The 15,144-nt window shown below is 42.8% G+C and overlaps 1 protein-coding gene across 5 annotated transcripts in view; it reads left to right on the top strand.

Annotated features, from left to right (window-relative positions):
- Positions 1–15,144, top strand: part of JAZF1 (JAZF zinc finger 1) — a 344,518-nt gene that overhangs the window by 300,314 nt on the left and 29,060 nt on the right. The gene's annotated exons all lie outside the window — the stretch shown is intronic.

Genomic DNA, 15,144 nt, shown 5'->3' with positions numbered 1-15,144 from the left:
TGGGTTAACCTGTATTCCACTTTGCTTGGAGAAAAGGTACTGTAATCTACTTGCTTAGCTTCCAGACATGAGTCCAATGGGACTGAACGAATGCTTGCTTATGTTTTAGTGGAGCAGCCGTGGAAAGAGTTGGCTGGATTTCTGGTTATAATAGCACTGCACAGTCTCTCCTGGAAAATATTTGCATATATTTTTTGGCCCACTTGGGAAAAATTCAAGTATTAAACCAGAGAAAGGTACCAAAGGAAATTAAACCAATTTTCTTGTTTAGGCGGCCTATAACGACCATGAAGTCACAGATTATATCTATTAATGCGTAATTTAAGTTTCTGCATTGTGTTGTTTCATTTCATATTCCTGTGTCTCCTACTACCTGGCCTGATAGTAGACCTTTAACATTCCTTTATAGTTTTGGCAATAGGTTGCTCAGATTATAACATTTTGCAGTTCTCCGGAGTTACTAATAAACAGCAAATCATTTTAAAAAGTGAAGTATTAATTTTACCCTCAGGATGGAAATGACTGATAGAACTGACAAAATTTAGCTTGACATTTAGAAACTCTGTCTGAGTGGAGTTGAGGTGAACTCTCCCCCAATCCCTTTATTTTTAGAAAACGAAATACACCTAAACAGCCTTACTAAAGGCAGAAAATCTGAGAGGAAAAGGTAACTAAGGTAAGGTCTAAACTAACATAATTCCACCCACCCACCCAAAAGAAGAGAATGAAACAGAAGGAAAAACCTCAGAGAGAGAAATCCCATCCTATTTAATGGCGGAAAAGAAGAAAAGCGAAATATTTCAGCCTGACTGAATTTTGTGACCTACTTATAAAGTCCTGAGACCAGGGTTTGGTATTTCTAACAGATTCTGCCCTGAAGAGTTAAATATCTGGGCAGTGCCTAAAAAACATTCTCTAAACTCTTCCCATTGAGAAAATGGCCTTGATTTATATTTCCCTTTTCACATAAACGTGCCATCTTTAGCTGGAGAATGACTTCATGTTGCTGTACTCTCTGACTTGCGTATATTCAGGGTCACTAACACACCCTTTCCTGGCCTATGACTTGTTTGCTTGTTTGTTTATATACTGCTTTGTTCTAATCACTGGCCTTTCATCTTCTTCATTGATTGACTTGTAAAAATTTTATCCTGCTTCCTGAGTGTTATGGCCCAGTCTTGTAGCTAATTTGCTTCCTTCCCCACTGCATTATGCGGCTGCTTATTTTTAATCTCTTACTACTCAAAGCGTTGGTTAGAGTAAGGATGGCAACGACGAGATAGTACTTCAATTATTTTTCCTCAACTACATCACTCATAAGAGACCTTCCCAAACAAAACATTTTCTTGACTTGAAGAAAGCAATCAAATCGATGCTGATCTGTAATTATAATAGATTATATCTTTATAGTGCACAAAAACATTCACATCACCATTTATTAACCCCACTTTAAAGACAAAAGAAATTGAGGCTCATCTAAGTGAAAACTGGCCCAAGTTCAGCAGTCCCCAAGTGAGTGACCCTGTTTTCCACAGCACCAGGATGGGGTATCTTCTCATTTCACATAATTTATGGAGCATCTATTTTGTTATAGTCACTGTTCCAGGTATTGGGAGTACAAAAAAAGCAGAAGGCATAGCCCTTATGGATTAGAACTTACATCTCTTAGTAGAAGCAGGTTATACACATGTAGAGCAGACACTTAATGAACATGACATATACACACAGGTGGGCTAAATTACTAGCATGGATGATTAGCTAGACAAGATAGAGATACACATAGAGTCATTCTTTCCATACTGTTTTAGTGCAGTTATAATCTATATATTCACATCCACAAAATGTCTTAGAAATTGTGAGGCAATGTGAATTCCAAAGCAGTTGGAATAAGGTGAGATCAGTGGGAAGGTGATTTGGGGCACACAATTTTAGAGCATGATCATTATGGTATGTCAGCTTAGGGAATTCGTAAGCAGACCCAGATATGTTGACAAAAGGTATTCTGTAAACCTGGAGTTTTCTGGGCCATCTTCTAAAACCCTGGGAACATAGAGGTAAAGTGGTGAGAGCTTTTGGCATCAGAGGGATCTGGATTCAAATCTTGGTTCTGCAGCTTGAGAGACAGATGGCCTTAAGCCTTTGTAAGCTCGGCCTCCTCATGTATACATTGGAGACAATGCCTACCTCCCCATGAGGATTAATGTGATAAAGATAGGGACGGAAACAACTGCTTGTGTTAACACTGTCTCTACTTAAACCTCCAATTTAGAAAGGACATTAGCTCTGAAAGCCCTACTCTGCATCCAAGGCACCCAGTGCGTTCGGGAACCACCGGGTCAGTGGTGGAAATGGCCAACATGTCAGGCTGTCAGGGCTTCCTGAAGTAGCTATCCAGCACGTTCAAAACAAAGAAAACATTTCGTGCTCTTAACTGAATCCTGCCCTTTTAGACAGTATTTCACCAGCCCTGGCCAGGACCACTTGTGCATGTTTATTTTTTGTCTGTACTAACCTCAGAGAAGGTTGATTCCAGGAATGTGCATTACTGGTGTCATTTGCTAATGATGTGCTTTGGGCATGGGCATATTTTCCAGGGGAAGGGGTGTCATATCTGAGAACAAAAATGACACTATTTGTTATCAGAAATACAGGAGCATTTAAGATAACCATTTTATGACCAGAGCTGGTAGAAGTAAAAGCGTTAGCAGGTTTACAGATTTTTATACATAGTCTTGTTGTTTTAGTAAAGGTAGCAATAATAACCCTTTTAATTGTGGAATTTCAAAGCATGAAGAAAATGGAATATTGGATGTTTCTAACAGATACACACACTTATCAACGAGCTCTCTCCCCTCCCTTGTTGAAGGATGCGCCCACATAGGCCCAACCGCCATCACTATCTGGGGGGGGGCACCCCTTTGTCCCACCGTCTCTGTCAGATGCCCCACTGAACATCTCACTGATAAGATATGTCCAGGTCTTAGAGCCATGTAAAGGGCATCTCAAGGTCTTCGGGACCAGGTGAGTTTTGAGTACAGTGTCCGGGAAACTCCTTGCCCTCTTTCCTGTGAAGGACGGAAAACATCCTCAAAGCTGCTCTGAGAGGAGAGGGCATCAGATGTCACTGTTCCTCCACCCAGCCAAGGAGGGAGAGCCCTACAGAGGTCATATAGGTTCTCCAGGGCTTCAGGCTTCAAAACCAAAGTGATGTTGGCTGAGCAGTACCACTCTAGGTATTTACCCAAGAGGAATGGAAGCATACGTCCACAAAAGACAGGTGCAAGGATATACAGGGCAGCTTTATTTGCAATAGCCCAGACTGTTAACTAGGCCATCTCCAGGTACACGTACAAACAAATTGTGATCTGTCCATACAATGGAATACTATTTAGTGATTAAAAAAAAAAAAGAAGAACAAAGTACAGTTACACCAAAAAAAAAAAAAAAAAAAACCATGGATGAGTCTCAAAAACATTATACTGGGGACCTCCCTGGTCGCACAGTGGTTAAGAATCCACCTGCCAATGCAGGGGACACAGGTTCGAGCCCTGGTCCGGGAAGATCCCACATGCCTTGGAGCAACTAAGCCCGTGCGTCACAACTACTGAGCCTGCACTCTAGAGCCCGCGAGCCACAACTGCTGAAGTCCGCGTGCCTAGAGCCTGTGCTCTGCAACAAGAGAAGCCACTGCAATGACAAGCTCGTGCACCGCAGCGATGAGTGGCCTCTGCTCGCTGCATCTAGAGAAAGCCCACGAGCAGCAACGAAGACCCAATGCAGCCAAAAATAAATATATTTATTTAAAAAAAAAAAAACAAAAAACATTACACTGAGTGAATGTTCCTCATTACACTGAGGAACCAGACACCAAAGAGTACATATGAAATTCAAGTAGAGGTAGCTGATCCGTAATGATGGAGATCTGAATAGCAGTGGACTCGGGGAATGCGGGGAAGGGTCGTACCCAAGAGAACTTTCTGGACTGATGGATATAGTCCATATCTTGATTGAGATGTTGGTTACACAAAGGTAGACATTTATCAAACTAACTGAATTAGACACTTAAGATCTGTGCATTGGATTTACCTCAGTTAAAAAAAAAAAAAAATTGTTGGCCCAGGCAGAAATGAGGAACAGGAGCCCACAACTTCCACTCACTCCTTGAAAGAGCAAAGAGCATTTCCTCTGCTGTAAACAGGCCATTTAAGAACAAAGGAAGTAAATTACACGCAGTAGTTGGAGAAGAAAATCTCTGGAATTTCCTCTCTGTTGAAGAAAGACAGCAGAATCCTTATTCTCAGCTTTTGAACTCTGCAGAAACGATAGCATGGTCAAATAAAACAATTGCTACACTTATTAAATGAAGAAGAACTAGTTGCCAGACTCTGGGTCTCAAGACACAGAATCAGTGTTTCCGATAGAAAATTATAGCATCTGGGTCTTCCAATATCCAAAATATTTTGCTTTCCATGAGATAGAAATTTTTTTTAATGGCTTTTTAAAATTTTATTTATTTATTTTATTTATTTATTTATGGCTGTGTTGGGTCTTCGTTTCTGTGCAAGGGCTTTCTCCAGTTGCGGCAAGTGGGGGCCACTCTTCATTGCGGCGCGCTGGCCTCTCATTATCGCGGCCTCTCTCGTTGCAGAGCACAGGCTCCAGACGCGCAGGCTCAGTAATTGTGGCTCACGGGCCCAGTTGCTCTGCGGCATGTGGGATCTTCCCAGACCAGGGCTCGAACCCGTGTCCCCTGCATTGGCAGGCAGATTCTCAACCACTGTGCCACCAGGGAAGCCCGATAGTGAGAATTTTACAGTAAAGAAAATTAAAGCTGCTCAGTTTCAGCCCACATCAAGCACATCCTCTGAAACTCTAAGTAAACCCCGTTTCTATAATGGGCAGCCACTTAATAACAGCTTATCTTCAGATTTAATATTTGCAGTAACAAAAAGGCATCAATAATTTATCTTCTAATGAAAATATTTTTGAGTCCTACCATTTTAGCAATACCATGCTTAACCATTTACATTTAGTTATAAACCTGAATTTCATCTCTTAACTGTGTTATTGTTTAATCAAACTCAATAAAAATATGTCCACTGTTAAGAATTCCCACAAGAAATCTTGACGGTCTTTATGTCATGTTTCACCTGGTGCTAGAAACATAGTTCATGGCATGGTTTTGGCCTTGGATCGTTGTTGCTTTTTCTTTGTCCCAGCAGGGGTCTCTGCACTGGCCAAAAAATATCAAGAAATATCACAAGATAAAGTTATTTTAAAGGGCACACTCCCTACCCCCCAAAAGAATGCAGTCTCTTTAAGCTAGGGTCCAGAGCTCATTCGTATGCCAGCTCCCATCAGTACACACTTTCACTAATTTTCCTCTGGAAGCAAGTACCAGAACCGAAATATGAGTGCTAAAGAGAGCCACACATTGTAAGCATGGAAAACGGCGCGGATTCCACTGAAAACACAAACAAGCAGACGCTCAGCGCTGCCCTACACCTCTACTGCGAAGGTGATGGGGATTTAACACCTGATGAATTCGTAGCCCAGCCAAATGTGTGTGTTTCCAAAGAACCCTTTTCATTCTCCTTCCCGTCTAAAACTCAGCATATTAAAATCAGAGAAGCCCTTTCATCTTCGTGGGTATCATAGCAGCAAACTTATTTTAATGTCTTTTCCACATGGGTCTACTTTTAACAATAAAAGGATCCCCAGGCGCACGCAGCTGCACAGCATTACGGACAGAATCTGCCGGAAAATGAGAATGCTTTAAGCTAATTTGTTCTTGCCAAAAGGACAATCCAGGTACAGAAACTCCCTGCTTCTGTCCCCGGGCTTTGTTCATACTCCTTGGAAAGGCACTAAAAGGGAAGTGGTATCTGACAAGAAGGGAGAAACAGGCTGCTGGAACCTTTCTGGTACCTGAAAAGGAAAGGAAGCTGGCCACGCACTCAAGCCCCTTGCCACCAGACTTACATAGTCGCTCCTCGGAAAACGGGATGCTGGTGATAATTTGTATTCATCAAAACAGCAACAAGTTGGCTTGATCTTATCAGAGATGTGTTTCATACTCCACTGGACTGAATTTTTTTTTAGTCTAGCCAATTCAGGCTCTCTTTGGTATGGAAACACACATAGAAAATCACCCCTGAGAGTCTAAAGTTGGTTGGGAGACCAGTATACAGGAATTTGAAATCTAATCATGCCATGATGTGCTGTGTTTTCTACCTATTACTTTTTTTTTTCTAAAGGCAAAAAAGGGAGCCAAGATGTTCCAGATGCTTACACGTCCAAGAACAAGTCACTCTCAGGGAAACTGCTTTTCCTCTTGTCAAAATAATTTTGCATAAAATAGCTAGACGGCACCCGTCATTGCCTACCAGCTAAGACATCTCTTGGCAGCCTGGGTCTGGGAGGATTTTTAGTTTTCAAATAGATATATTTTTCAAAATTACCGTAATTTTCAAGTAACAAGAAAAAATACATGTAAAGCAGATTTCTCTTATAGCAAATAGTGAAAATGGTACTTTCCACGTGAGCTATCTCGAGCTCTCTATGTGCTATATAACTGGATCCTAGAGAACATCCTCGTCACAACGTTTGACTTGAAACAGTTGCATAGGGAACTCCCCGGTGTCCAGTGGTTAGAACTCTGCGCTTTCACTGAAGAGGGCCTGGGTTTGATACCTGGTCAGGGAACTAAGATCCCGCAAGCCGCAGGGCACGGCCAAAAATTTTTTTTTAATAAATTTTTAAAATGTTAAAAAAAGAAAGAAAACAGTTGTATAGAATCTTAAACTCAGGGGTGGAAAGAACCTCGACATGCTTTTCTATTGGCTGTCCTTTTCCAGTTTCTGTCTGCCAGGCAGAAATGTATGGTGTGCTGGGAGATTTTGATTGACATATATACACTAATATGTATAAAACAGATAACTAATAAGAACCTACTGTATAAAAAATAAATAAAATAAAATTCAAAATTTGAAAAAAAAAGAAAAGAAAAGAAATGTACGGTGTTACCCAGGCTGAACTCCAAGGCTCTAACTATTACCAGGACCAGTGCCAGGCATTCAATTCAGGATGATGTCTTTGAAACACGATCATGATCCTGTATCTTGAACAGGCCCCCAAGTGACACCCTTAAATGACCACTTTCTAATATAAGAACTTTGCATAAAGTTCTAGGCCATTATTGTGTTGACAGTCTCCCTAAAATTCACCTTGGTGAAGTTCATTTTGGCAGAGCATGTTGATGCTACCAACAGTATTTCACTGCCATTAAAAGGAAACAGTCTTTGAAAAAAATGTTTAATGAGAGCCACTTGGTTTCAGTAATATATGTGTATATAATTTAGAATATGCTATGCTGTACCTAAAAGAAAATTATTTTCGTAAGACTAACAAAACTTGACAAATGATTAACTTTTAAAAGCATATAATTAAAATGTTACAGCTCACTTGTGAGTGAGGTGCCGGAGGGCGCCTGCCTGGAGATGCTTGTGACAGGCTAGGTGGGTTCCTACCACCACCTGTAGACAACACACCTCAGCCTGGAGGGGTTTTTTTCGCTGGGAGATGAATAAGACCTTTTTGGAAACTAAAACCATAAAATTAAAATTATGAAGTAACTACAAGTATAAAAATTGGAATTAAAAAAAATTTTAATCAGAGTTTCTGGAATAACTATATAATAAACATGCATTACAGAAACATACTATTGGTAACTAATACTTAGTACTTGGCAAGTAAATAACAAATTGAAAGTTTAGTAGAATCCAGTTAACACATTTGTAAATAATCTATAGGGCTGTGTTTCCTAAATGAATAAGTAATAAATATTCCAAAGAAGATTTTTTTTTCTATCTTTTTTTTTTTTTTTTGGCTCACAATAAAGATCTATTTTCTGGCATCATCAAAAGAGGAAGGTTTGCCAAGACCAGAAAGCTTGTCCTTTGCCACGTAGGAGCCCTTTAGCGAAAGCTATAAATGTGGCATACTGAATGAACATTGTCATTTTAATTCTGTCAAGCAAGAATGGCAAACTGGAAAATGAATTATGCTGTATTGGAAAGTAGGTTCATTTTCATGGTAGCTGTGCCTCTTTAAAAATAGCATCTCACAGCCTCCTAGAATTTCTGTTCACTTTGTCTGTATTTTCTATTATATAATAGTATATTTTGGAAAGATGACAGGGATGAAAAGTGAATGGATATTTTCTCGGAACATTTTGCCTCTTTTGTCATCTTCCAGAAGACGGCAATTTGTGGCTCCTTCAGAGTGATATCAGGTTCTTGTCTAGAAAGTGCTCTGAGTGGCCTGAATTTATTAACCTAATAAACCATATTGTTACTTAGGTGCCTGGTTAATAGTTGTTGTTGACTCTTCTCATTGACAGAGCAAGATACCAAACAGAATCAGTTCTGAATGCCGGTTCTTTGCAGACTGGTAGTAAGTCATCTTCCCTCGCCCAAAGGAGCTCCAGGACTTAAAGTTGGCTCAAGGGACCGGAGCCTGGGGTGACTAAATCTGAGGTCCTGGGTTTGATTCCCATGTGGACCAGTTCACTTGGCTCCATCCTCAAGCCCTGAACCATGCCCTTGAGGCTGGTTGAACGTAGTCCCTTCAAATCTCTCAGGAAAGAGATGGTGGAGGTCTGGTCAACACAGGTAGGGCAAATCAGGTTCCCAAAGATTTGCCTTACTCTCTGGCTTGGCCCAAGGGGATCAAGGCCAGTGTAAAAATATGATTATGAGAAAAACCAACTCGGATAAACAACAAGGTCCCACTGTATAGCACAGGAAACTATATTCAATATCCTGTGATTAAACCATAATGGAAAAGAATATGAAAAAGAATATGTATAACTGAGTCACTTTACTGTACAGCAGAAATTAACACCACATTATAAATCAACTATACTTCAATATTAAAAAAAAACTCACAGTGCATGTCTGTGAGGTAGTCTGAATGGCCTCAATTTATTCAGTGACAGAGCAGCAGTACTGCTGTGACATGTTCATCTCCATGGTCTTTTGTGTTCAGTACAAATGCCCTTAGAATAGTCAAAAGAATAGGAGACTGACAAAGACGAATTGGTAAAAATAAATGTCTTAAGACTGGGGCGGCCTCAAACCATTTTAGTACTTGTTGCCAAGAAAGGGCGGAGATTCTGTGACTTGGATGGAAGGGGGTCCGTTCCACTTCCTGCGCTCTTTAAAGTGACAGTCAGAGAGCAGCTCCCTCCCCTCCTCCACCCCGTGGGAGCGGATTCCTGGGGGAGTGGCGGGTGGTACAGTGGCTTCATTACCTAAGTTGTCATTCCTTAACACCCCTGAATTTCGGAGGTGTGTTACTGCCCCAAACTCCTCCTGATGAAGCAACAGAGGAAAAACAACATGCCATAAAATAGCATGAGATCTTTACACTGTGGAATTTTAGAACCAGAAATATGTGTCAAGATCACCTTAGCTATTGTAATTTGTAAGTCATGACCAGCATTTTTTAAAATAAGGAAAGAAAGAAATAGAAAATATGGTGTTTCACACTTAGTAAGGATAAATATTATCTGAGGAAACCTGTAGTTTTGTGTGTGTGTGTGTGTGTGTGTGTGTTATTTTCTGAGTGGTGATATAAAATGTTTACTTTTTACCAGATCATGGTCAGAAAATTTGAAAGCCAGTGACCTAGACTCACCCTTTCATACAAGTGTAGTGTCAAGCCCAAGGTCATGTGGCCCAATTCGGTCAAAACAGTATCAAGACCCAACCTGCCTGATTTCCATTCTAGTGCTTATTCCTCTCAGTCACTCCAGCCAAGGCAAAATACTGAGTGTGTCCTCATCATCAGTTGTGCTGTAATCGTAGTTCTTCATTCACGAGACCTCATCAAACCGTAGCCATACAATTTCTTCTGGGCCTGCAGATCCCGGAATGTTCCCGGATTCCCCATTCCCAGAAAGAGCACAGGGTCCTTCACTAGAGCTTAACCACAAAGAGGAAGAAAAATGTTCGTGTTTCGGTGTGCCCTTTTTTTTTTTTTGGTAGAGATTTCTCTTTGATCAGTTACCCATCTTAGGCAGTAACTGAGCACTCAGCATGAAGACCATCATTAGATACATCTGAATAAAGTAAAGGTGGGAAAAGATACAGTCTACACCCTGAGGGACTCAAGGGAAAAGAGAAGAAACTGTGTCACAACAAAGATACCAGTGAGAAAACTGTGTCTGATATTAGTGCAAGATAATATGAGAGCAGACGGGTGCCAATGGCAAAGAAGTCTCCTGTGTGGGGCAGGTGTGGCCGGGAAGGGCTTCTGGACATGATCTCCCACCAGAGATGTTTTGTGTTTGGATGTGAACCTCGGGGAGTGCAGGCTTCATTTCCCTTCACAGAAGGCCATTTTTTTCCCTCCCAAAGAGTCAGCTCACCAGAACGCAGAGATTTCAAGACAGGTGTTTTCTCTCGGCTCTGTCCTGGGGTAGGTGAAAATGATTTCTTCCAAATATTGAAGGAACAGATACTGCCACCTACCTCTATGGGTCCTGTAAAACCTGAGGTGAAAATAGTTGTGAGTTCCTCTGGGTTTTAGCACTGTAACACTGATATTTTTGGAAGCATTTTACCCCATACCTAGTTCAGACCATTGTATCTTTACATGGTCGCTTCTAAAGATCTAAAGTTGCTGAGAAAGCTGAAATACTTGATGTAGAAAATATGAAGCAGACAGATGGTCGGTATTTCCCTATCCTTGGTGAAGGCCCAGCCCTCTCAGTCGGAGCTCTGGGCAGCCTTCATTTTTTGTTCTCCCCTACTACCCTGAGTTGATCTTTCTGACTAGCACTCTTGTTCCCCTTTCCTGTCCTTGTTTTGACAGGAAGGAAAATAAACGTAGCCAGTGATAAAGCTGGGAGTATGGCTTTCCAACCGCAGCCTCTGCCAAAGCCTAGCGCCCTCCCGGTAGCCTGCCCTCTGAATGGTAATTAGTTGGATGGGAATTTTCACAGGGGCCTCCCCCTCGGAGCAATTTCGCCAAAGAGTAAACCTCTTGTCTAGACCATACAAACCCATAAAGTCATCACTAGCTGGGATTTCCAAGCTACAGAGCAGTAATAGAAAAGCCTGCCTCTAGTCTTAGGGGATTTTTCAGTATAGAGCGCTCATTGTGGAAACCTGCCCTACACACCAGCGCGCAGACCTCTCTCCAGGAAGAGGGACGGAAAGTCGCCCGCCGCCTCCACCATCCCTGGGAAGACACCCCTCACCGTCTCTGCTGTGTTGGGATTTACACACAGCCTCACCCACGCCTTGCGTCTTAAACCCGGGATACTCGCCTTGATTTTATTTGTGCAATTGATTTTTGAGAACGATCCAACTGTGCCTTTTACTTTCTTGTTTGCCAAAGCTAATTATTATTAGTGAGATAAAAGCACTTTTAATACTTGACATTTGAAGAAACTAGGCTGGCATAACTTACCCAGAGAAAGACGAAAAGGATTCAGACTTCAAATCCAGGGCTCTTACCACTTTTGGTACTTAGCAAAGTATTGACAGCTGTTACAGCAATAGCGAGGATGAGACTGGAAAATGGAAACGTGCACTTTGGAGGGAAGGGGGCAGAAAGGGCAGGGTGTGTCCTGAGCCCCCTCAAATTCTCTCCTAAGAGTAGGCGTGAAATCAGGTAACTGAACTCTGTTGAGTCCAGTGCAGTTGGCTTTTCAGAAACAATATTAAAACAGAGATGACCTAAGGAGGAAAGCAAATCAAGAGGTATGATTTATGGAAAAAAATATTTATGGAAGCAGAGAGCCCCTCTGGTCCCTACGCCAGCTTGGTGAGGGCCATTAGAGTTAGCCTGTGGTTTGCCTGCCTGGAGTAATAAGAATGACAATGTTAGTCACCTGTGTCAGGACGCCTAGAATGTGTTGGGTGCTTTGCTGAGCACGTGATTCATATCCCCACTTTATATATGAATGGAAACCAGAAGTTCAGAGATGTTAACTAACTTGCGCGAGGGCACACAGTAAGTTTGGGTGCCTGGATTTTAACCTAGGTCTGCCTTTCTCCAAAGCGCACTCCTGCTGGCTGTCCTCTCCGACTCCTGAAAATGTGAGGTATGACCGATTCGTTTGTGTGCCCTTCAGAAGTGCTCAGTACCTCCTGCGCTCCTAGAATGATTATTTTTCAGCTTTCACTTGGAGGTATTATTGTTCATACACAGAACAAACATTTCAGTGCCTACTACATGCCAAACGTATGCACAGAGATGAAAGACATCACCCCTGTCCTCAAGTAGCCCAGAGACTAGCAGGGGGAGACAGACGATGAAATCCACACAGGATGCTAGGTTCCCTGGTAGAGACAAGCTTGGTGTGTGCACGGCCTTGGGGTGGGGAGTCACAGGAGACTTTTTGGAGGCGGTGATATCCAAACTGAGTTTTAGAATGAACACATCTTAGTCAGATGAAGAAAAAGAAGAGGGTGTACGAGGCTGGCTGGTTCAAATGGGTGGGGAGGGAGAAAAATGCCCAGACAACAAAAGTTTGCCCAGTATTGTAAGTGTAACGTGAAGCCTTTGGAGGGTTTTAAACAGGAGAATGTCAAGATTGGCTTTACATTTTTAAAAGATTATTCTGACAGGTGAATGAATGTTGGGGGTGGTTGTCTATTGCAGCAGTACCAGGAGAGATGGCAGGGATGGGACTAGGCTAGTGGGGGCACATGGATGGACTCGGGATATTCTGGAAGTAGAGCCTGGAGGAGCTGGATGAGTTGCTGGAGGAGGAGACAGAGGAATGACTTTGCTGCACAGCTGAGTGGATGGTGGGGCCGTTCCTGAGCACGGGGGGCGGGGACGGGAGCAGGTTTTCCAGGGTGGTACACAGTCAAGAATCCTTCTAGAATCAAGACGTGATCTTAAATCATCAGCCACCTCTGTCATGATGTACTGTATTTCAGGAGTTCCCTAACTTACCCACTGACCTGGGAGCATCTTAAAAATATGGATTCCAGGACCCGTCTTAGATTTTGTGAGTCAGATTCCAGGAGGAGAACAAGGAATTGGGAGGTTTCAGCAGCTCCCAGGTAACTTTAGCACTGCCAGCCCACTATCAGTTCAGGGACTTTGTTTGAGAACCACTGCTCTATTTCATATTTGCCAAGGCCAGTCTTGATGACCTGAAGGCCATTTGAGCAATATTCCTGCCCAGATGCAAAACCAGTGTCACGCCACACCACCTCTCCCATCTCTCCTTGCCCAGTGAACTACGAGCAACTTGCCCAGATAAGTCATTCTGAAACTAAAGTAAAGGTTTGCTGACTGGCCTGATTCAGGCTGTGTAGCTTTGATGTTTTTCCCTCAGCGTCAGGCGCATCCTAATAAGTGGGGAACCTTGAAAGATTAGCATTTCCCTAAGTGACAGGAATGTTCCCGTATATTCATGTTTTTCCTAAGGACCTAAGACTCAGATATCTGTCTGAATGATCTGATCCTCATAAATCGGTGGGTTGGTTCTGGAAATCCCACAAGCCTGGGCTTTCTTGAGAGATTTATGGCACTTCCCGTGCGCACGGGGGCCAGGAATAACATCGCAGCTCCCTCAGCACTTCTGGTTTTCGTTCCTGAGGGGGTGGCGAGGGAAGGGAAAGGTGTGCTGGACCAATACCACTTTTAGAGAAAACTGTCCAGACTTAGTTTCCAAAGCCTCAGAAAAAGCCTCCCGTTCTGCTAAGGGCATAATAGTTTTCTCCCCTCTCCGCCTCTCTCCCTGGGGTTTCCCCAGCCTCATCTCCTCTCCTGAACTGATTCCCTGGTGTGCGAGCAGGGCCAGAACTGGCTCGAGCCCACGGACGCACTCCAAGATGGGGCTAACCTCCTCAGGCAGTGGCGGCCTTAGACCTTTAGCAGGCAAAGTGATGCTGAACTTTAGATAAGCTCATTTACACTGTGTTTTAAGATTCTTCCAAAACAATGTTAATTCATTCCCTCTCGCCCTGGCCGAGAAAAGGGACTGAGATGACCATTCCAGTTAGATCCCATGCCTGGCAAATCTGTTTGACCAAATTACACATTATGTTGATGGAAGCAAGTATGATTGATTTTTAGTCCATGTGATACTTACCCCAGAGCATCTGCATATACCTTAGCAGCGTATCAGACAAGAATCAAAAAATGTTATACCAACTCTAGAAAATAGACAACCAGGGAGCTGGGTCTAATGACTGTGCTGGAAGACCCAGTTCTGAGGTCTGCAGGGGATGGAGAGGTGAGTAAAAAGGAATCACTGTCCTCAAGGAGATGAGAATCTAGTTGCAAGGGAAGACAAGTGTGCAAATAAAGCTCCTATCAGGCCCTGAATCTGAGAGCCTTAAATTAAGTTTATAATCGTCAAAGGAAGGAGAAGTCACTTTTACTTGGCAACAGTTCAATTAGTATTTCATTACCTGCGGAAAGTAGCATTGGAGAGAGGCTTTTAAGGATGGGTGTAGGGGACTACCCTGGTGGTCCCGTGGTTAAGAATCCGCCTTCCAATGCAGGGGACGTGGGTTCGATCCCTGGTCAGGGAACTAAGATCCCACATGCCACAGGGCAAGTAAGCCCACGCGCGTTAACTACTGAGCCTCTGCGCTCTGCGTTAACTGCTGAGCCCGAGCACTCTAGAGCCTGTGCACTCTAGAGCCTGCGCGCCGCAACTAGGACTCGACACAGCCAAATAAATATTAAAAAAAAAAAAAAAAAGGGATGAGTGCAAGTAAGGGTGAGAGGGTAGGGGTTGTGTATTCCAAGCCCCCAAAACCTAGCCAGGTAGCACAGAGGTGGTTTGGGGACCAATGATGGTTTACACACCGATTTGATTGGTGTATTGGATTCACGGAGCATACACCTGGGTATAAGAACCTTAAATGCTAGGTTAAGGAATTTTGTGTTTAATAGACTTGACAGTGGGGAACCATTTTTAATAAGAGAGGTAACTAATGCGATCAAATAAGAGTGGTATTATGGATTGAGGCTCTTTGGGGGAATGTTAATTAGGCAGCAGAAGGAGGGCAAAGACACTGGGGGCTGGTCAGTCAGGGAGAAGGTTATTTCCATAGTCAGGGTGAAGGTATGGAAATAGATTTGGTTTTCTTGATGAAGTTTCTG

This window comes from Balaenoptera physalus, assembly GCF_965194825.1.
Source record: "Balaenoptera physalus genome assembly, chromosome: 8".
NCBI classification, from domain to species: Eukaryota; Metazoa; Chordata; class Mammalia; order Artiodactyla; family Balaenopteridae; genus Balaenoptera; species Balaenoptera physalus.
This window is presented reverse-complemented; position numbering and strand designations above follow the sequence as displayed.